A 23,347-nucleotide genomic window follows, 5' to 3' on the forward strand; every position below is an offset into this window, starting at 1 on the left:
CCTCTTTTCAGTACTAGGTGACCTTGATTCTCTTTGCCCAGTCTACTGTGCTGAGGTGAGGACACATCCTCACTGGATGTCTCACGAGGCAAGCTAGATTATTTTCTGAGTTAGTTGAGGCTCTCCAACTCCAGCCTTTGCTGAAGCTGATGTTAACTTCTAGGTTATACCCTTGCATGCTCAGAAATTGAAAATTTCAGTACAGACTTCAAAGGTAACTTCTGCAAATTAGTTGTGGGTTGGCACTGGGACACAGATATATCCAATCTGTTGCTGTCACTTCTTCATCTTTGCCTTTCTGCACCTTTGTAACTCCAGTGAAATGTCATAATTTTCCAAGTTCTGCTTGACTAGAACCGACATACAAATGTCATCACCAGTACTGGGAAGCAGAGTAAGAGGTGAACTTCAAGCATGGTTTGGAGTTGGTTGCCCTGACACTTAACCTCTCGTATGTGATAACTTGGGAAAAGCTTTGCTAAGGCTTTGTGAAGGAAGGAAGTTCCTCTAATACCTCTATTGACCATTAGAATGTTGCTCCCCCCGCCCCCCCCCCCCCCCCCCCAAAAAAAAAAAAGTTTTATTCACATCCCTTGTGTATGTTTTGCTTTGTTTAAAGAAACCTGTGTGAATCTCTCACATGCCTTACAAATAGCTCAGCATGTGATTTGTCTTTGGTCACACAGGAAGTCTGTGTTCCCTCGGTTGCTGCACACTTCCGCAGTGGTTGAATGTGTCTGCATCGCTGTCGTTTGTGTGTGCTGTGGCAAACCAGCAACTACTCACCTCATGGGCCACAATTAATTTAAGGAGAGGAGGAGGAAGAAAGAGAGGAAAGGCGAACCTTAGGGTAGAAAACTACAGTGATGTTATTCCCAAGTGCTTTTTATTTTCTAATCCCAACTCATTTTCCTCTATTCAGCATGGTCACAAGGAGGAAGTCTTCATTAGCATCTGAAGCAAGAATTGGATACATCTTAGAGTGTATAGATGCTCTTTACTTCCTGATTCAAAGCCAAAGTAGCCTTATATTTCATTATGCAGAAGTACCAATAACTGTTTGGTTGATCTGTAAATACATTTGTAAATCTGAAAGGAATTAGTTTAGCTAATCTTTGCAAGTAGTAATGAGTCTGTCTCTCATGCTAGCAACTGTTAACTCTTGTGCTATTTTTTCCCTTTCCTCTTCCCTATTATTTTGAGTCCTTTCATCTTATTTTTAAACTATATGGTAGCCCAGTCAGCACCCATGAATGGTAGAGGAGGCAAGGGGAAAAATATACTTTTTTTAGACGAAAAAAAAACAACAAAAAAAAACTGTTTTGAAATGAGCTTTTGGGTAAGGTACTTCATTATGATTATATTGAATGTAACATTTTGCTCTCTCCTGCTGAAAGTATTTACCCAAGGCATTGTATAATGCCTGCACGCTGGGATGAGAAGTGATGACCTCTAACGGCATCTACCCCCCAGTATCTCTTTCCCTAACTTGGGAACACTGCTTACTATGACAGAAAGAAGCAAAGTGCAAGTGACAAAGCCACTTTTTAAAATCAAAACAAAAAATTGCTATTTAAGATTTTTTGAAATGTCACAGAATAAAAGGTGCAAGTCCAAGAACAGAATGAAAGAAGGGCTGTAAGGAAAAAGAAAGAGAGGGAGGTTTGTTTGTTTGTTTTTGGTGTCCTCAGTGTGGTCCAGCTGGCAGCCTGTTGCTGCTCCCATTCTGTGCCACCACCTGTTTCACTGAGGGGATGCACTGGGGCGGCATGGGCAGTGGCTGCTTCCCAGGGGGCCAAATGCAGCCATTTGTATGAGATCTGACGCAGAGAGACAAGAGCTGGTGGCGGCTGCTCTCTCTGAACAAAACAGTGGCAGCTACTGATGGAAGAAGAGAAGGCACTGAAATCCCCAGCTGAAAAATGTCAGCAGACCAAAGAATCATCCTGGATTTTGCAGGTTTGCAGTTATTAATTTAGAAGCAAAAGGAGTGATTGTCAAGAAACAAACAACAGCTATTGTACTGAATACATTCCCCTCTTTCAAGCTTGCATCAAAGGTGTAAGGATAAACCCAGTTACATGAAAAGATGAGGGCTTTTTTATATATCCAGTGGTTTCAGTGGATTTTTTTTAGTATTGTTCCTAGCACATCTGCTTAGCACTTGAAAACTGGGTTCATTTTGGTAAGAAATGCACTATTGCAGTTTTCTTGTCATCTTTTTCTGTTCTTACATAAACATTTATGCTATGCTTATGCTAAAAAAAAAAAAAAAAAAGGCTTGCTGTCCCTTGTTTGGTTTCAAACTACACCTGTAATGTGCTACAACTCTGCATGCAAAATATCTCCTGACACTTCCAGGAACCTCCTGCTCAGAACAGAAGTCTCCTCTGACCCAGGCTAACCGTTGTTCCTCACTGCTAGGATGCCTGGAGTGGTAAGTGGTAACGTTAGTGACATGAGATACTGAGCACTGTATACATTTCTGCCTAGTTCAGTTCCTGTATCTCCCAGGTTGGATCAGGGGGATACAGAAATTTTTGGCAGTACATAGAGCATAGACTGCAAAAGTAGCAGGCAGCTTCCAGACATCCATCCACTAATATTCATGTTATCCCACATTTGAGGCAAAGCTGTGCCAGTGCCACCCTGCAAGCATGTGCCCAGTTGGCCCAAAGCAAAAATGATTACACTGAAGCTAAGCTGATGCTGTTCGTTTTGGTGTGGAATATGGCTGCCTGTAATGCAGAGCCCCGTGCTTTGCAGGAAAGTAGAGGATTCAGCATACAAGATCAAACTCTTAATAGCTGTAGCAGCAACTATAGGGCAGGGTAGAGCTCCTTTATTTTTGAGCAGCTATGCTAGCCATTTGGAGCTTGCTCAGCTCCTCTGCTAGATACACTTGTATTTTTCTGTACTGGGAACCAGGAAGAGAAAAATTGGATGAATGAGAATGGCATTTATGGGGCTAAATCCAGTGCCTGGAGTGAGGGACCAGATTGGAAGGTGGTAAAGCGCAGTCTCAACCTCTGTCAAAAAAAGATATCAAGGCCAGGAGACAGTCGTAGTAGTAACTTGGTGAAAGGAGGAGCAGTTGGCTCTATGTCTTTTCTAGATAGTATGCAAATTCCTGTCATGATAGATCTCATCTGGGATCTGGCAGAGAGTAAACAAGATACCAGAAAGGGGCTGTGGTAACTGAGCCCTGCTGGCTCCTGCTGCTCCATGGGGTGGAGGGTTCACAGTGGCCAGCTGGTAGATACATGGTAGCATCCTGAGTCTGAAAGGAATGTTGGCTGGGTTGGGCTTGCTGAAAAAGTCCAAGGTAAGATGAACATTCAGGAAGGGAACTCAGGAGGAGCAGTGTGGTACTAGAAGGCCTTGTTATAGATTCTCAGCAAGCAAAGTCTACTTACAGAGCCAAAATTATGGGGCTTTTGGAAAAGCAGAACTCCCTGTTTACTGTTTTCTTTTTCTGTAGCAGAAGTTACAGCTGCTGCACCACTCTTTACTCAAGTTCAGCTGTCATCAGTGCAGCTTTCCTGCCATGATCAAGGGTTGCTCTTGCCACAGTATTTGGAAATAAACAGCATAGGTAGTCAAGTAAATCAAGCCAGGCTGAGCCTGCACCCTGTCAAGATTGATTGTTACCTACCACCATTCTCTCCAGGAAAGGAGGGATAGTCCCCAAATTCATTCAGAACCCTCAGATTTGCATTGTGGGTTTTCATAAAATTTCAGGTAGGGCATAAGGTTATACTGCATGTCAAGAGTTAAATAGACCTAAAAAGACTTCTCCTCATGTTAGGGAGACTTCAATGCTAGTGGAATATCAACTATATTTGTACCTGAAATAGACAAAAAGGTATAATCTGTCCTATATTGAGTTTGGTGTGTTAAAATGCTTAGCATGTGATTTGGCATTATTAGTTAGACCACTTAAATGTGAATGTTCCCATTGGTTGGGGACATTCTTGGATGTGATGGAACTGGTGTGCTCTGGTAACCTGTCTATCAGAAATGTCTTTGCAAGTGAAGGGTCGCAGAGCAGAAAGTCAACTCCGCAGCTCCTGTCTCTTTTGCTTCCTGTCTCTGCATCAGATATTGAAACCGCACTCTGCAACCCTGCCCCTTCTTTGATCATCTCACATGAGACCTTTGAGTAAAACTAGGTTAAAATGTACATGCAAGAGATATTTTGGAAATATAACTCAACTACAAGGCATTAAATGAGCAAGTTTAAAAGCAGATAATGATAAAGAAAGTGGAAGAAAGGCTTCTGAAGCCAGAGAGTAACCAAAGTGGAAGCAGAGGACTGGCTATGATTTTTACCTGAAACCCATGAAAGCTGACCCCAGGCTTGCAACTGTATTGCAGATCTAACACCTAATAGGCTTGGACAAGTAAATAAGACCTTGCAGCAGTGAGAGCCTTGTTATGATTATGCTTATGGAGCTCGATGACTGTTTTTTCTCAGCTGGGGTACACCTCACTGTGCTTTCCTCAACATAAAGCTCTTTCTCTTAGGCTTAATTCCAGTGTTCATAATTTGAGCGTATTTTTAGCATGTTGTTTATCATCTGCCATATATTATGTCTACAGCATAGAAAGTTAAACATGGGACCTTGTGTCTAAAATAGATTTTGCCGGATAGGTTTTGTTGAATAACACAAACAGTGCTTTTATAATTTCTGATTATATTTTGCGTAGAGAAAGGGTACTTTTCTAGGAAGAATAAAGAAGTGGGATACTTTTAAAGCTGTCTGTGTCTCCAGCAAATCCAAAATGTTTGGTGTTATTTGCAAAAATGAGGAATTTCAGTGCACAGGATTATTTTAGCATTTCTTTCTGTGGAGAGAAATGTGAAGGAGCATGTGTCCATAAACACATGCAGAAGATGGGCACAATGACTCATGCAGACAAAAGAAAAATTAAGAAATCTGACAATACAAGGGCTGATATTTAAAACAGTAGGGGTGTACAGTGAGCATTCTTGTAGAGTAGCCATTATTTATTAAGTACAGACAGAGTGATTGGAGCTATACAAAATATAATGAGACATGCTTCAAGAAATTTGCAGCCTATTACAAACTCAGAAAAAAACACTGCAGGCACATAAAGTACATTAAGTGCTGGTACAAGTTAGCAGTAGTGAAGGAATCTGGCTGAGGTCATTGTTGAAAAGTATTGTGAAGAGAATAAGCTCGGAGGAGGAGGGGGGAAAGTCATCCGAGGTGAAATTCTTTGGAAGACTGAAGTGGATCTGGTATCAGTTCTCCTGTGTGGGGTGGATTTTATTCTTGATAGTGGAGAAAGATGACTTCCCATTTGAAGAGGCTGTGAGGGAGAGGAGGAGGAAAGAGAAGCAGGATGAACTGGTGAAGAGAGGTTTTTTGGGGGACTTAAAGGCTTTTGAAGACAATGAAAAAATAAGAGTTCAGGAGGAAAGGGAAGAGGAAAAAATGCGCGTATATGGAACTGAACTACTATGGAACTACCTGAGCTTGATTTGGAGTTAGTAAAGAAACACTGTTTACAGATAATGCTGAGCTAATTCTCAGGAGTTGAAGCAAACCACAGCATTCAATATCTTCTAAAATTTAGGGAAAAAAAAAAGTTAAATAGAACAAGAATGGAGGAGGGGAATTATTTATTTAAATGGTAAATTTGCTACCTAGGTATTGGTATTCCTAATTTCTGGAGGAGAGGTTTTGTTTCTAAACTTGAAACAAGAATGATTATCTACAGCCTGTACCACATCGGTGATCAGAAAAGGGACCTTTCACTGTGGAGTTCCCCAGCAGTCCCCTAAAAAACATTCTGTGAAACAAGGAATAAGTATAGGGAAAAACTGAAGATCAAAAGTGGAGTGAGAAAGAAGTTAACTTATTAAATTGCCAAGAGAGGAAAAAAATGCAAAAAGCCTTGTTTAATATATTAAAAAGTCTAAAATATGTATGGAGGTGTTTACATCTTTAGCTAAAAGCTCTAATGTTCTTGGAAATGCTTCAGGTGCCCATGCCAACTCATTTACAGCTAGGGTGGGTATGTCTGCACAGCTACAGAGGCAGAGCAGTAGGAGGCTATGCAGACTGGCCTTGAGGATTTAGCAGAGAAGCGAATGTCATCTAGTTCTGAAAAATGAGCAGTAGCAAGGTAAAAACAGGCAAAGCTATGTGAAGAGAACTGACTCCAAGTCCCTGGGTGCTCCCTTTGTTTATACTTGGCTGCTTTTAACTAGCGCAGAAGTGTAGTCTGGTGTGTGGGTGGTCCCCACACTGCAACCCAAGGCTAGTCTTTGCTTAGCTAAAGGTTAGTGCTGACAATACCATCTTATCACTGCAAGCTGGAAAAAAAATGTAATGAGACTTTCTACTAGCAAATTTTAGGAATTTTCCTTCTATATGGTTGCAAGGGTCAAGCAAATAAGTTATGTCTGATATAGCTGTTGGGAAGGTTTCAAACCAACCATGATTTTATACAGATCTTGATAATGACATTATCTTCCATATAAACTGCGAAAGAACCTATACACATCTTTCCTTCCATAATATTTTTGGGGGCTCATGGGGGCTGCCCACATAGAGTGGAGCTAAGCAGCAACAGGTGGCAGATGAACCTGGTTGTTCACTAGAACGAATGATGGAGAAAAAGTACAGATGGTATTTCTTCAATCTACAGACCATACATTTCAGGAAAGAATTCTTTGTCCTTCTCTAAATGACCTAAGAACTTGGCCTTGGTTTTCTCAAGCTATGAACCCTTAGCCTTTGCTTTTCACCATGAAAACAAAACAGGTTTGTTTCTTTTGGGTATGATCTTTGGTTCTTCTCTGATGTAACTTAAAGAGTGTTGGTAACACCTCACCTCTGCAGACTGACCTTCCTTACCTTTTCATGGAGAAGGCTGAGATTTAGAATAAACAACTGTGCATTTAGATATAAAGTTAGGTAAACTGCATGTTATTCTCCAGATTCTCCAGATATTTGACATTGTATATGGGGGGAATTTTCTATTATCTTCAGTTATTCTTCAACTCCTCCTTTTGGAGCAGGGGTTCTGGAATTTATGGCCTCCTGCGTGTTTGTCTGTTTGTTTCTTTCTTTCTTTCTTTCTTTCTGAGAACAATGCAGGCAGACACTATTAAGTCAGTGAAATTAACCATCCTAACAGAAAAATTTGCTTTTTCCAAGTGTCCTTCATAGGCTTCTTATATTTTCCATGGATGTTTAAAATCCCTATGGTCCTAGAAGAAAAATGTCTGCTGTAGAGAGAGAGTCTCTAATGATTATTCATGTACTACAAGTAAAAGATGCACGAATACTTGATGGAAGGAAATATTTTGAAACAATTTAGATTTAATTGTATGCCAGATGACTTTTCACCTGTTTAACATTCTAGTTAATGTAAATATATCTTCTGTGTGTCTCCTCAGCAAAATCTGTTTGGAACAACCTGCTCAGATCTAGAAACACAAAGTTGCACTTTGGGAAAAAAAATTGCATTTGTGGACTGCTGCCCCTGCCAAATTACAGGAGTTTATTACTCTTAGGGGAAGGCTTAATAATCTGTTAATTGAGAAGACAGAAGATCTTTTACACTTGGCTGCACACTATTATTAGGAGCATAGCAATAAAAGGAGCAAAGCTTAGCCTACATATTCAAGTAAAATTTTGCAAAATATGTTTAACAGGATAGTGATGTATCCATGCTACATTGTGAATGGTTCTCTGCAGAGTACAAAAGGGCTAATAGTAATAAACACATTGATTACAGGTAGGGATTCTGCTGATTGTTTTTATTGCCAGGGTTAAAATGCAATTGCCTAAGAACACCATGTTTCTTTAACATTGTATGAAGACCAATGCTGTGAGAAGAACTGTGGTGTTTCTGGTGCTTCTGACTTGATCCACAGGTTGCAGAGTTGCAACTCTGTAATGTCACAGCAGTGTGAAGTGAGGCCTAGCTTGCAGAAAGTTATCAATTTATCTAAAATTTCACTGCTCTTTAAACACTGAATCCAGACTGCTAGATCAGAGTGAATGTAGAGTTCCTTGAAGGTACGGAACAGTTTGTTCCAAGGTTTTGCTTGCTTTGTATGCAGGCAAAACTGCTGCTTTTCAGAGTGTGGTATGATGGTACTGTGATTCACACATAGTAGCACTGGTACCATGACAACTCCAAACTCAGCTGTGCTTGTGAATCTCAATCTCAACTCGTGTTGCCAGTCCTATCTTTTATATTTCCCAGTTGTTATTTTTTTTTTTTTATTGTACAATGTCGCTCTGAATTGCATCTTCAGATTTTAGTACTGGTTTGCTGCCTCAAACAGAAAAAAGCACACAGCATTAAACACGCAAGCACTTCTCCATATTATATTCTTATACTTAAGTAAATTATGGCTCTGTAAGCAAGAAAAGGTTTCGTATACTCTATTGTGATTGATTCTTATTGACTTAAAACTAAGGAAGTCAAGCATAAGACCATCCTGCCTGTATGAAAGCTGTGAAATTTGTATCTCAGACATGCTTGTGGGTAGCTCCTCGAGCTCTCATATAGCTTGGCATGGGCAGATGCTAGAACCTCTGCACACCTGTGTTTCTGCTGAGGTCTGTGTCATTGCAAGGATTCCTTGCAAAGGAGGCATTTGAATCTGCATGTGTAAATTCAGTACCTTTCCAATGGATCTGCAGCATATACGATTTGGGAGATTATTTTAAACCATTTTTAAGAGCTTCTGTATTTAGCATGCGGGTGTTGCAAAGTAGGGTAATATTTCTTGTATCTTTGTACATTTCCTGTCACAGTGATTTAGCAATGCTACTACAAGTTTTTAAAAAGCTTCTTTTTTTTTTTTTTTCCACCCAGTGGCGTAAGTTAATTCAAGCACAAACATTCTTGTCCTGTCCTCTGCAATTCTCTGCAAAGTAAAAGAAATTCACCATCCAGAGACACTTACTCTAACATACAGAAAGTATATCTGCCTTTCCCCCAGATTTGACAACACCTGTGTTTTAATCAGAACTCCGTCTATTTGTATAGATGAACAACTACTTGAGTGCCAAAAGGAGATTTCTGGAGCAGGCCTGGGGAGCAGGACAGCACTGGTGTCTGTCTGCTCCTGGCTTGGGCCAGCCAGCCCTCATACTCCCTCTGCCCCCCCATTTTTTTTGAGAAAGTGAGTGCTCAAGAGGGAAGTGGGTAAGTATTCACAGCTTATGTATTTCTCAAATCTTGCGGTTTGCTGAAGAAATGTTTGCTTACAGTCCTAATTAAAAACAAAAAAATAACTAGGGCTACTGTGCATGAAGGGTTTGCATCTTGCGTGACATGACAGCTATGCTGTGAGGAGATTTTGGTGGCTAACATGCTGGAGCTGATGAGGGGTTTTACCAGGAGGAGTATTTTAATTAAAGTTACCATTAATTCCAATTTCTGCATGTGTATATGGAAGCACAGGAGCTGGCACTGTTGCAGTAGGGTATTTGTCTTGACCGTTTGGTTACATGCCTAGCTGAGTCATTGCTGTCACTAAATTTCCAGTATTTTCCTCTGTGAAATAGTTCATTGTAGAACACCTATAATCGGGGCTGCCATGACAAACTCTCTCAGGCATAGACTGTTCTCCAGCTGCTGGGCCCTGCCACCCCCCAGCACCATCCTGGCCAGGCCTCAGTCGGCCTTCCTCAGATCCTGGCCATGGGGCTCCATGGGGAGGTCCAGCCTGGGCAGCTGCAAGGGCTATGACAAGTAATGGCTGTCCAGCAGATGGTTGTGGCATTTTTCCTGGTTCAGGATGAGCAGAGCGTTTGGGGGTGATGTCTGAAAGCGCTGGGAGATGGGTGGGATGTGCTTGCAAGACATGCCTGATCCTCTGACATCTTTTTGTAAGCCCTGAAAGGGGAAAACAAACCATGTAACCCAAGATCTCAAGATGAAGAAGAGAGAAGAGTGACTTTTCCAACATGTCTTTCAAATGCTTTTTTTTTTCTTTTTTTTTTTTTTTTTTCACTGCAGCAGATCTGTTGTGTTTTGTGACTAGTAATGACTAGTCTTGTGTCTCCTGATTTAAGTTCTGTCATCTCTGGCAAGAGCATGCTGAGATTATTTTGGGCTCACCCGAATTACGTCAAGCCATTTCACACCCTCTTCCCTGGCACCAAATGTACCAATACATGGCTCCAGCTGGGTCATGCTGCTTCTCTGACCAGGTCAGACAGACATGATGCAGCCATAAAAAAACAAACAGGTGCCCACTGTGGGAATATGCTTCAGTCAACATGTCCTCCTGTCCTGGGAACAAAATAGGGAGTCACCATACAGCACTGAAGGAGTGGGTTTTGGGGGCCAGATCTCGCAGGAGCACTTTGGAGTTGCTCACAAAAGGTGAGGATGGGAAGTCAGAGGAGTGGTCCTGCTGAGTGCAGCTTTTTTCCACACATGTCTTGACAAAGTCTCACAGGACAAAATCAAATAATACAACTAGCATGGCATCTGTACCATGCCCAAGTCTATGAGCTAATCAAGAGCTGAGATGGTCTAAGAAAACATGACAACTTCTAGAGCTGCCGTGGAGAAATTTGGAGTAAGACACTCGCAAAATATGGGCAACAATGCACAAGCATTCCTGACCAAGGGTTTTCTGGCTTCCTGACCAAGGGTTTCACAGCCCCTTTCTCTTCAAGAGCCAGGGGGGATGTGCTGGGTGTAGGGAAATGGCAATACACTCAATGGTGTCACTGGTCAGAGAGGAATCTCAGAAACTGCACAGACCAAGGGAGTGGCAGAGACTGAAACACACCCAGGGAAGGCAGTGTGGTGGTGTCTGAAACTGTTGTTCTTGTTTTCATGCTGGTGAAACTCAAGTCTGCACAACTATGTCTGCAGAAGAGCACGAAAATTCCTCGCAAGAAAAACTTGTGATAACAGTTGGGATGCTTCACAGAACAGGGATGCTGACAGGCAGCTCTTAGGAAGTGAACAGGAGCACTGAACAAGAATATTAACATCTGCCCACCATGAATGAAATGCTGAGGCTACATTCTCCAACAAATGAAATGAACTGAGTCTGGTCAGCTGCCTTCAGATGTGGAGTGCTTGAAGATTTGCATCTCTCCTCTGCAATTTGACAGCCCTATCATGTGTAATACTCTTGGTGGCCAGCCTTTCCCCATGCACTTGATCCATTGTTGCAAACTGACTGGGTGTTCTGATAGGTTGTCAACTGCTGGGATTCTAAGGAAAAAGACAAACACTTTTTATTTTTATTTTATTTTTTTTATTTTTTTTTCCATGTGCTTGTTATAATATGTTTAGATGTGGAAGTACTTAACTGCATAAAGCCCCAGATGTCTGAAGGCCTCTTACGGATGACAGCATGCATGGATGATATTGTAGCCTGGCATGGTGCTTGTTGTGTACATGAGTAAAGACTACATTTAGTAATGAAAATTGAAGACAGGAAACCACCTACCTAGAGAAGAGAATGACTACAGATGGAACTGTGCACAATAATTCTGAAAACCAAGCAATATTTAACATTCAGATAAAATGAAGATAAGTCTGAAACTCAGCCACTCAAAGGCAAGTTAAAGTAGGTCAGTGAGTTTAAACCCAGCACTGCAATTTGAATAACTTGCAGAAAGTATCTGCATATTTTTCAAAACATAGGCACTGCCTAAAGCCATTGCTTTGCAGAAGATCCAGAAGTCAACTAAACATCTGTTAAGTCTGATCCAAGACCTAATGCTGCAATAACACAGAAAATTATACTAAATCATTATCTTTATTTAAGAAGTGTTCAGTCAGGGAAAAAATTGTAAAGGGTTAAGCTTCAGCTGACACACACCATACTTTTAATATGAACTTATTAGGAACAGTGGTAGGAATACATCCATGTGAGAGCAAAACAAGCATGGAATTTTTTTTGTCCTTTTGAGTCCTAACATTATGCTTCTATCTGGGGTTTGTGCAGTGCCACAATGTTTTCTTCTAGCACAGTGTTACCCAACACTTGTTGCTTTGAGCAAGAGCAGAGCCTACCTACAGCCAGGGCTACCAAAAGTCTCTCTGCACGTGACAAGGTTGATACTCTCTGGGTGTTACATGGTGGAGAAGAAAAGGTAGCAAGTATTCAGCTTCTACTGGGAGATTTAAGTAATATATCACCCTGATATATTTATAGGTAATGCCTCCTTGATTGAGAGCCCACCAGGACACCCAGAATTGCAGCAGGCTGGGGCATTGCTATTGGATGCAAGTATGCTGGTCGCCGTTAGAAAAGCAAGCTGCATGATCACTGTTCTCTCACATGGTTCCAGTGCTATTGGTAAAAATAGAGTAACTGCTAATTTGTTACTGGGGAGGAGCAGGAGAATTGGCCAATTACAGGGGTGGGCAGGCGACTTCTCCCTTTTTGCATTTCAGAAAAGTTGGTATTTTTTCCGTCTTGAAAACACAGAAACTTCTGGTTTTGGCATGCTGTTTGGCTGTAGGTTTTCAGCCCAAAACAAGAGAGTAGCTCAAAAAACATCAACCAACCAACAAACAAAGAAACAAACAACCCCCCACAACACAGAATGAATTGAAATGACACCATGTAGCTAGTTAGAATCGTTAATCTCTTTTGATAGCACAGGAAAGCTTGTACAGGCTTTCACAGTGAATGACTCAGGTTGGTATTTAAATTTATTTGAGAAGAAATCAACCTAAAAATATAAGTGAAGACTGATGCAGTTTTCTAGGTTAGGTCTGCCTTATTCAGTGAGCCTCGTTACGTGTTCAATGACATAAAACCAGGTGGCAGTTGACACACTAAACGAGTCTAAACAGGTCACAGTCTGCTCCAATGTCAATCATGTGCCTGAGGTCAGGAAGTAAAAGTAGGCCATGACTTCATTTCTAAAAACATCAGATTTGTTTTTGTTCCTTGTTAGTTTTGTTCAACTCTCATGTTAAAATACAGTGGTCACATGCATCCCATGTAAGTAGTTGAACTTGAGAATGTGCCTTCAGTAGGAAGCCCACATACAGGCTTGCTGCTGCTCCTTGTGCTACGTCCACAACTTCCTTTTTTGGCTGTGGAAGGGTAGTTGTTTGTTATCCCTCATGCCTTGAGCAAAAACCATTTCAAATTCCATAGAACAACTCCCTTAAACAGCTCTCTCTGTGTATGCCAAAGGTATACATAGTCATGAAACACACTCACTGGGATAAAAGTCTTAGCTAAGAAACTGGTATGTTCTTTCTTTTGGTGCAGCTCTGCTGATTTGCATCACCTGGTTGACACCTCCAGTCCCTCTCTTTTCAGATAGCAGGGTAATTACAATAATACATCTTTTAGCTAAGATAGAGTTTTCTGAAAGTGTAACGTATACAGCAGCCAAAAACTGATGCTGTGTGAAAAGCGAGACTTTGTAAAATTGCTTTTTCTGTGAAACAAAAACATAGATTACTTTCAAAGACAATGTTTAATTGTACAGTGCTACCAGGTTCATTCTTTTGTTTCCTATCTCCAAGTATTTACTCTTTAGGAAAAAAAAATAAAATCCTGAAATATCAAAATACAAAATATAGTGCTTTACTTTATTTTCACCTCCAATCCAGCTGTAGGGCCTGAAATTAAAGAGCAAGGTTCTCCTTTTCAATCCCATGTTATAACACAGTGAAAGCAATGATATGCCAGAAGAGAATTGGCCTGAGATTTTTCCACAGGGGACATACCCCTGCCTGGTTTTCTCTTAGTATGCAGCACCACTTTCACTGTGTGATACTTCAACACGTCAGTGATGTTTTCACCAGGTATTTGGGAGGCTTTAGTAATAAAAACATAGGTGACTGCTGAATCAAGTGAAAATTCATCACAATCCTTTTAGATAAGACGATGAAGAACCTTTGACACAAGTTGTTCAGTGATAAATTTCTATTGTGTATTAAATAAAATTACTTAGAATCATATTCCAATTTTTAATTCCAGGCAGCTGTGTGGATCATCAGCATTCCTAAAGGATCTGAGGTAAATTCAATTACTGAGAAATGTTTCACCTGATATAGAAAAGTTGAGTGGTTTGCATTACGTTATTAGATGTTTGTTTATTGATTTCTGAGGAGTTATCCTATTACAGTTCTTTAATCCTACTAAAGACTGCCTCACAGTTTTTTGAAAAACGCTTCAGGTCTGAACAACCATACTGAAGGAGCAACTTCTGTGGTCTTAGTGTGAGGGAAAAAAAATAGCATTTTTAAATTTGTCACTAGTTGGAAACTAAGATTTAAATTTGACATGGATCAAAAATGGATTAAGTTTCTTAAGTATACTTCTCTATAGAAAAGAGAACAAGCAGAAAACTTCTGAGAGGCAATTCAGAGTTAGAAAAAAATATATTGCTGTGTGAATGTTAAAGGATAAATTTGCTGGAAACAGATGGAAGCTTTCCAAACTCTGACATGTACTGCAGCATAAACTGGCTTTTAACAGTATCTTCCATTAACTTTTGCATGTATCACAATTCTCTCTGAATCAGTAAATGGAGTGTAGTATAATACAAGTTCTGCATATATACGTCTGGGGTGTTGGGTAAGTAAATTCATTCATGATTGTAGAGCCCCCAGTGGAAATGTCAACTACTGTTATGAGGCAGGCACCCCTGGGCTGACTTCAGCATGCTTGCTGTTTCTCTTGCATGTGGAAATGCCAAGCTTTCTTCCAAAACTACCAATGTTGAGAGAGATGCGAGATATCTCACAACTTCTGTCACTACCCAGATAGGGGCGACTGCTTGCTGGGGTGGGTGGCAGGAAAGAAAGAGCTGTAGAGGATATGAATTATTGCCTGACCTCTTTTGAATAATTGATTGTCACCTGCTACAGAATGGATGCAACAGTGCTGTCTCCTCTTCATCGCTGTCTCCTCTTCATCCCTGTCTCCTGCAAAAGAAGCTCCTGGTCAAACACAATAGCTTTTATTTTAGCACCAATGTGTTCTCTTTCGCTATGGTTGGTTCAAAGTATGCCTTTAGTCACTAGAGACCAAACAAATGATTTCTCTAATTCTGTATGTCTAAATACAAACCTGATGCTGACCATAATCAGCTAAATCCCAAACCCAAAGACCAGAGAAAGAGGCTTGTGCTTCAACGTTCTATAAATGTGCTCTGATTTTGCAAAACATCATAGTGTTAGTGCTTCGTGTTACCTGGTAAGATGAACTTACATGATATATTAAAAAGAAAAAAAAGGAAAAAAAGAAGTACATTTTAGACTTGTATATGAATCTCCAATGCATGCTAAACCTGGTTGTAGGAGTATTTGGTGGGGGGTGTGAGCTAAAGTGAGATAATTGTCCCAGAGAAACCGTTGATTACTCATTTTTCTGTCTTTCCTTCACAGGAACTCTCTCCAAGGTTATTTATTTTAGGATCATAAGTGTAATTGTGTCCTCAGAGCATATCAGTTCAGTTTATGTAGAGAACATCTTGGCATGTGTCATATGAATTCCCTGGTTGAATGCTATGCTGGTCTGCTGTAGTTCAGATTATCAGTAGATTGTAGGTATAAGACTATGATCTTTGTTAAGATTGTCGGTCAGTAGGTATCTAAATGGAGATCATCAAACCTTTTCCTCAGAAAACTGACAACTTAAACTGTTGACAACTTAATGGTAGAAAGGGAGAGTGCTCTATTTTGTTGATCTTTACTGAAGTTCATTAGAAATTAATGGTGCTTTATTTAAGATTCATAATTATTGGAAAATAAGCTATCATCCTCTATTTACAGAAGCACAACTTACAGAATAAAACTGAAAACTCTGCCTTGTACCCACATCACTAAAAACTATTTTGGACTTCAAAGAAACATAAACAGAAGAGGTAGAACACATCAGGTCACTGATCACTTTCTCCAGAGCCATTAGAAGTCAATGGGAATGGCTGAATTGGATGCAATCAACCACAGCAAATGTGAAAGCTTAGTGTGAAAATATCCTCATAAGCAAACAGAAATGATGTTTGAAGGTTGTGCATGCCAGAAAATTACTTTCCTTGGAGATTCTTAAAAACATTACTTTTGCAACAAATAGCTGTAAAAATATATATCATATTACGTTTTATACATATTTTCCAGAGCCCACACTTTTAATTGCAGCCCATTGATTCAACCAATAGTGAGGAATTCTAGCAAGTATTCATACAAAACTTCTTAAAACTGTTAGATCTTCATATAACTGAGGTAGTTATTTGTTTGCATTAAGATAGTCTCTTGAAACTCATTATGCTTGAGGGCAAGTTACTGTAACTGCTGTTGAATCAGGTTTTTGTTTCTTTCAGTTCATGTTGTGCAAGATATTCATTTGTAGAACTGGTTCAAATCTGTGTATTTTGATATAACCAGTAGTGCAATCTCCAATTAAGCAGAAAGGCAGAAATTTGCTTTGATAGAGGAATGTGTGAAAGTTTCTTTCTTGTAATACCTTGGTCTAGTCACTTTTATTAGCATTTTATTTCCCTGTTGTAGCCAGGTAACATTGATTATCTGCTGCACTATATAAATTAAACAGCAGCTGGTTGGGTCACACATTATTCTGTAGATATCGTCAGTATAGATATTTCAAAATTTAGCCTGATATATCACTTTCCATATGTTTCACACTGAATTCTCAGGAGAGAAATATCTGTCTTAGCCTAGATACTTGCAGTCACACATTCCTAGTGTAGCAAGTCCTGTTTCATACTTTAATCAAGAATGTGCTTTTTCTAGATCTCCACAAGCATTGCCATTTGCTATTCCTCTTCTATTTGCATGCCAGTTGTTTACTGGGATCATCATTATGGTAGAAAAGAAAAAATAATATCTAAAAAAAAAAAAAGAAAAAGGGAGGGGGGGAACTGCAGCTATTTGAAAGATTCTATGAGGATCAACATCATAGAAGAAAACTCAAATGAGCCTAATGGTAACAGCAAGTACCCTGAATACCAGGAAAAAATGTAAGTTCATTTGTTTATTTTTTTAAAAATTATATATATATATATTTTTTTTAGAGTTTACAGGTTACTCTGGTGCTGATCAGCCATAGGTCTTAGTAGAGGCATCCAGTAAGATCTCATTTGTCAGGATTACAGGTGAAAGCTGGAAAATAGAGGATTATAATAAGGTCAGCAGCAAAAGACCAGAAGTCCCTTCATGCTTCCCAGGCAGTGGGGTAGTGAGCCAAACTGTACAGGTGGTAGGGGCAAATGCTTATTTCCCATTTGCTGTGCAGTGTCAACAAACTAATATGTGCTGCTAACCCTATGGGTTAAGCTTTCCTGTTCAACAGAATGCATACTATGGCTGTTGTTGCTACTTTCTTGTGATGCGTGGTGTTTTTTTTTTTTTTTTTCCTCTAAAGACTAAGTCAGACTAAGAGCGACAACAAATTGTGAACCTTTCTCTTTAAGGGCTTTTCTTTTCCCCATGGCTACCTATGCTAAATGGCACATTAGGGTGAAAAGGTAATGGAGCCATAACAGCTAACTTTTGTTATGGTGTGTGAAGATTTTGTTTTGTTTTTTTTTTCTAGTCTGGCTACTTACTTTGGTAGACCCTTCATGACTGAGAATCTTTTGTTTCAGATCTCACTGCTATCTACAGTGGGAAATGCATAACATGCATGGTGTATTTTATCTCATGTATGGGAATCCAAAGCTGTAGTTACACTCATGAAAATGAATAGAAACCCATTATTCCAGTCTTTCTTGAAGAAGCTCCATGGGCAGCAATAGGTCTTAATCATCCTCATGCAGGACTCACACCCTCTCCCCATGGACCCAGGAGCCCCATTCCACCTTTGGGCAACTGTACCTGTTTCCAGCCCTGTCCCTAGCCCAGTCTCTGGTCATTGGCACAGATTGCCCAGGGAGTTGTGGAGTCTCCTTCCCTGAAGATCTTCAAAAGCTTTCTGGTCATGGTTCCAGGCAACCTGCACTAGGTGACCCTGCTTGAGCATAATTATTGAACAATATGACCTCCAGAGATCCCTTCCAACCTCAACTGTTCTTTGTAATTCTGTGTGGTAGAGCTCACCCTTGGGGGCAGCCCTCACACCTAACATCAAACACCACTTCTATTCCATCTCAAGTCACAGCTGTGAAGGCAGCAGTGTAGAAAAACTGGCAGCACATTTTAAAGATATCTCACTTGTCTTACCCAAAACAGCTACTGGCTATATTGAAAGCAGACATCAAAATGGACTGACTCAAATTATGAAGAGCTCAAACAGGCTCTGTTTAGCACAGATCACATGTTGAACTTCACAATGATCCTTCTGGACTCAAGAAGCAGGAACATTATAAAAAAGACACTCCTTTGGGAAATAAAAGATGCATGGTAGAAAGACAATGCTGAGGACATGTAAGCCTTTACTGGTACATACAATATCAAAAATATTTCTGCAAGGATCTTTGTAAGGGGTACTACCATTTCCATCTTTAACTACTTTGACAGATCTTGGAGTAGCATTTTGCATGTGAAAAAGAAGTTGATCTTGGCAGTTGAATAAGGTCTTTTCCCTTTAGTCAGCCACCTCTCCTCTCCTTCATGCAAGGATCAATGTGATCAAATAAAAATCTTATATGTAATAGTGCTACAAGAAGATACATCCCCAGGGATGGTGGGATAGCTGCTAGCATACTTAAGTGTGGAAGAAGGAAACTATTGTCTGTTGTCCTTTCATTATTCACCCACATTTGTAGAAAAGGAGTAGTGGTAGAAGACTGTAAGGATGCTTTAATTGCATATCTATAGAGAAAAAAGAAAAAAAGGAAAAAAGAAAAAAAAAGAAATGTGTTTGTTCAATATGTGAGAACAGTCTTGCATCTTCCTCCAATTTATACTCTAGAAATTGTTGGTTCAGATTGTTTGCAATGTGAGCTTATCCTTCTGATAGTGGTGCCTCATGAGCAGGCAGTTTCTGGACGGTCTGTGGTAACACTGAAATAATTATTTCTGGACAGGCAAACCTAGGACAAACAGAGAGCTTAGGAAGAGTTCAGTGCTTTCTAAGATAAATGATCCATCTTTGTCCAGTGTTTTGGCTTGGAGTGGCTATTAGTGGATTTTTACGGGTGAGTATAAGAAGAGAGAAAACATGTTACTACTTCCCCCAGTGTGTTCTGAGCTTCAGCAATCAGCATCTTAGTATTTCTTCAGATCAGAATCCATACTCTAAGTAAGTGCTGCTAATTGGACTAAGCTATTTGATTTTCTTGTTCAAAACTCAGCAGTCTGCAAGTCCTCAGTAAGCCAGGCTAGTCTGATAGAATCTGTAACCTCATCTGCTCCTTTCAAGATGATGTAAAAGCCCATAATCCTCCATGTTAGAGTAGTTTCTTGTTCCCAGTGGACTCAAACAAGGTTCTGTACTTGAACCTAGCCTATTTATTTTTCTGTCCTTGGTAATGCTTCTCAGAGCATGACAAAGGAATGCACCTTCACTAGAGAACTGAAGGTCTCTAGTGAAGCTTAACCTCATCTGACTGAGAGCCCAACCCAGGGAGGCATCATCCAGGAGTTTTCATTCACTGATGAATGCAGGATTGCATACCTATTTGCTGGAAGACCTTAGGCTACCCTCAGTTGCCTTGTCATCCAGAGACAATTGTCTTTCCACTAGTATACAGAAGATGGAGGTCATCGTATGAGCTGACCCAAGGCAGCTATTCAGCTTTTTCACAGCCAAATTTGATGAAACAAGGTTCAAAGTGATTGACATGTTTACCTTTATAGCACTCTTTCCAGGTCAGCAGTAAGGGAGGACGAAACATCTCTTTGCTTTGGGGAATAAAGCTTGTTTTGATCATCAGTTAAGTCTTATTTAGAATTAAGATATCCAGTGCTCTGCCGAGGATCTGATGTTTACTTTCTGCTATTTTCCACAGGTGGGATGGTATACAGTAAGCATATTCAGCAGTCAAACAGCTCTATCAATGCTGCTAATTTTGGATATTCACTAGCATAACTCTGTAACAAACACTGAGCTTCTTACGTTGCAGCAACTTCCCATGTAGCAAAACTGCCAATGCATGATCCTTCCTGGGTTTGCAGCATCCTCCAGCTTGTCTTTTTCCACAGTCTGCTATTATAAAGAAGATCACCTTGAGGATGACACTTGAGCCTTTTAAGAACACCCTGAAAATCTTCAGCCCAAAAGGTAAGGTTACCATTGTGTGTCAGGTAAAGTCTTTGGATTCAGATATCTCTGTCAAATCTTTTGAATGCAGGCTCGGTTTCTTAGAAGAAGCACCCAGGCAAGCCATTGGCCAGAACAGAGGAAAAGCTAACGAGAAGACATAATAATGTTCTGGTCACCTGAAATTTATATATTCGGTCTGAAATAATACCTGTTCATCCTAGACTGGCTTGTTTTGACATTGTATGCACAGATGGTAAAAGTAAACACAGTTAGAACTGACTGCCAAGCAGTGACTGTCAGTTGTGTTGGACAACTAATAAATTATTGATTAAGCTCCACTACAGAAGCAAAATCAAAGATCCTTAATGCTTACAACTCTTGTACTGTTAATGTTTGAAAGTTTCTGTTTGTTTTCACACTTTAAGAAGGTCTCTCTTTTCACTTTTTAAATTAGAAGTCATATAGTTGATCTATCAGTGTATGAAATTTTAGAAACAAAGGTTATTCAGTTGCAGGTCTCTTACCTCAGCAGAGACAATGGCAATACAACAGTATCTCTACTTTGGCAGTACAATGATTCTTGAGCTTGATCTGTAGCTTACTGAAGTTAAATGAAGAACCACTGACTTTATTCAGAACTGAACAGGGATCTGAATTAAACTCAAAGTACAGAGAAAGATTTCATTTTTTTTCATTATCTGCAGAATTTTAAGGTTTTTTAGCAGTTTTGCCCAGTGAGTCAGTTACTTTTCATTTAGCAGCCCTCAGATGTATATCCTGAATAAGAATAGAATTTATTTTATCAGCGCTAGTTTAATTGGTTAGATTAAAATGCTTCTTAATGAGAATATAGAGGATATAGTTATAAACTTTCTCACACCGTTCCACAAAATCTTAACATGTGTTTCATGTGTTAGAGACAATTAGGCTGAATGTATATTTTTCCTACCTGAGTAACTTCTGAGCAATATGTGAGAAGAGATACAAAACTGAAGTTAGGTTCTATAAAATACCATGACAAAACCAACCAAACAAAACAAACAAAACAAGCTTCTCATTACAATGAAGTTCAGCCTTACATTTTTAATGCATGTCTAAATTCTGCAGTGATTTCAGTCTACAGATTTGAAAATGCCCAGAAGACTGTATCAGCATCTTGTCAGTTTCAGTGCATCCGATGTTTTCTTTAAATATATCTGTCTTAGTTGATTGACCTAAAGACCCATAGAGTAGAACTACATTTGGAAAAAAATCTTAAATTTAAATTTGGAAAAGACCTTTGCTGCATTTTCTATCAACTTTAGAAAAAGTTTATAGAAGAAGTGATATGGCTTAGATTCACAGTTGCAAAAGAATTAATAGCAATGTTTTCTGTTCAAGGGGACAAGAAAAATTGGAGTTACGTAATATTTCAAAGTTGCTGAACAAAGCAACTTGATTGTGGAGGTAATATGAAGTGAAATATCTAAGGTTTAAAGAAACTCTGATGGAATGGTGCTGTTAAAGTCACTGGGAATGATGCATCTCTAGAGAAAGCTTTAACAAGTAACTAGGCCAAAGAAATGAGGCTTTCAGCTTCATCTTTAATAGATAAGAAGCTAGTTTTGTGAAAATCAGTGTAGCACAGTTAAATTGAGGCTCTGATAATGACATTAGCTGAAGTTCTGTTAGAACTGTTAGATATCTTTTCTGTACTTTTTCCTGTTTGTTGTCTTGCTACCCTGTCCCCCTACGTTTTCCTTACCAGCCTCCAAAAAAACACCAAAGCTGATGTGTTAGACATGGAATTCAAGAAAACCAGTTGGTCAGCAGTCAGGCTGCAAGTGACATTACATTAGTATTTCAACTCCAGAACAATAAAAGCTAAGGAGTACAGATAAACTACTAAGAGCAGTCTCAGACTAAACTAGGGATAATGCATGTCACCAAGAGAGAACCAGCAGAGCATGGAAGCATATAAGGCAAAAAGTCAAACCGTTTTTATTAACAGAATTAAATTTAAGTTATGGTCTATATGGTCAAGTGCAGTGCAGTCAAGAAGTGACAATGAAGTTCTGGAAATCACTTATTGTATTAAAACCACTACATGCCCTTATAAAAGATAGACTTTTAGAGTCTTGGGAGTCATAATGCTTACTGAGTCCAGAGAAAAATAAAGCAGAGGATGTGGCAGAACTACAAGGAAAGTTGTCTGCAAAAGCCAAAGACTGAAAATAAAGATAGAAAATATGTCAGAAAAATCCCTGTAGAAGAAATAGGCATGCTGCTGCTACTGCTGTCTTTTCCAATAAAAATAAAAATAAAAATAATAAAAGAGCACGCCATTTTTTAGTCAATTTCCACCTCACAAGATGACAAAAGAGCACTTGGAATTGCTATGACAAGAACCTTCATGCCTAAAACACTTACTAATTCACGTATCAATTTTTTTAGAAAAATAAAAATAAAAATCTAGACTTTCATGTGCCTGGTAAATGTAAATCAGTGACATGAATTACCAGCTGCTCATTCTTAGATGCATGCTGTGATGTGATAGTCTTCACTGGAGGGATCTGCAACCTTATGACTTTTTATATCATTTGCAAAAATATAAATGGAGTGTTGATACTTCATTGAACCTTACTAAATACCTTCTGTATCCCCAATGGTTGTCTGAAGTGAATAGTAAGTAGCATAGTTCTTTCTTGTTCCTCTAACAGGTATGAAAGATTTAGAAGCTAATGTCTACCTAAAAGGCAGCACACACACGCAGATCCAAAGAGGATGCTTTCTCATTTGTAAGAATACCAAAATTTTATTGTGATGCCTTGGAAACATCTCTAGGTATTGATTCTGAAAAATGATGGCAAGGTTCAGTGCTAGTGAAAGTGGTGGAGTCAGCTTGCTTTTGAGGACTTCAGCAATACATCAAGAATTCATTGGAATTTTCGCATATCCAAACGAATCATTACTGTAAAGTAAACTGTACAGGGCTGCAAAGAAATTCTTAGCTTACTCTAAAGGGTGCTATTACATTTCACAAATTAACATTTATTTATTTATTTATTTATTTATTTTTCATAACGAATGTTCAGTGATTGTTTCCTCTGAGATTCAGTTGCTGCGATTTCAACTTTAAATAACTGATCTTTCTTGTTACAGAGGATGCCGGCTCTGTCATTACTAGTCACGGGGACTGTCACG

The sequence above is a fragment of the Cygnus atratus genome, chromosome 1, assembly GCF_013377495.2.
Source record: "Cygnus atratus isolate AKBS03 ecotype Queensland, Australia chromosome 1, CAtr_DNAZoo_HiC_assembly, whole genome shotgun sequence".
NCBI lineage: Eukaryota > Metazoa > Chordata > Aves > Anseriformes > Anatidae > Cygnus > Cygnus atratus.